The following is a 1,065-nucleotide window of genomic DNA, read 5'->3' on the forward strand; positions in this document are numbered from 1 at the left end:
AATCACACTCATACGTTAAAGATAACGAATCTGATATTATTATATTAACGAATCACTTCTGATTCGTTATCCTATTCGCTATCAGAAGAATACCTTATTCGTTACTTCTAACGAATCAAATAGTCATTCGTTACCAGAATTAACGAATCAGACCATCATTCGTTAAAACAATAACGAATTTGAATTCATTAACTACTTTGACTAACAATAGTCAAGTTTACACTTAATTTTGACTAATCTCAGTCAAAGACGACGATGAACATTGGAAAACCGTTTGATCTTCTAAATTGTTCACTAATTAACCATAACAAAAATGATCGAAAATCATTTTAATACACCCAACACTGATCATCTATCCTAACATTGATTCGACTATTAGGTTTGTAAGATGTTAATTAGTTTGGTGAATATGCAATAAAACTTTTATCAGTTACCCCGTAGACATCCAATGAACCTCCAATCAAATTATATCATTGTAATCGCTCCTACCTGTAGAATACAAATTGGTTAATCAATTGTGATTATGAGCAGGTATAGGATTTTTAGAAAATTTTGCAAGAGCTCTGTTAGGGAGACAATGAAATAGGAAATGGCGAATGAACAGCCATTCGTTTAACCTTGGGATTATAAACCCCAATAATTTCACACTTTCCAAGGACATTCGTTTAAAATTTGAACTAACGAATGACCTTATACGTTAAATTATGAACCTGATTCGTTAAAGATTTTAAACGAATAGGATTCTAATTCGTTAAGACTTTAACGAATTTTACATTAATTCCTCTTACTCGTTATCCTTTCAATGAATAAAAGAAGTCATTCGTTAACTCTTAACGAATGATACATTAAAACATTCCATTCGTTAAATGTTTAGATGAACGTCATCCATTCGTTATGCACAACGGAAGCGAATGTCTGGATAACGAATAAGAAACTCATTCGTTATGTTTTAATAACGAAAGGCTTTACATTCGTTAACACTTAACGAATCACCAAAACATCCTTAACGAATGAGAAATAAATTCTTATTAAGCAATTAAATAATTATTAAAGCCAATTAGGGTT

The sequence above is a fragment of the Bidens hawaiensis genome, unplaced genomic scaffold (genome assembly GCF_021521415.1).
Source record: "Bidens hawaiensis isolate Kalapana, Puna unplaced genomic scaffold, B.hawaiensis_p1.1 tig00012635_1, whole genome shotgun sequence".
Taxonomy (NCBI): domain Eukaryota; kingdom Viridiplantae; phylum Streptophyta; class Magnoliopsida; order Asterales; family Asteraceae; genus Bidens; species Bidens hawaiensis.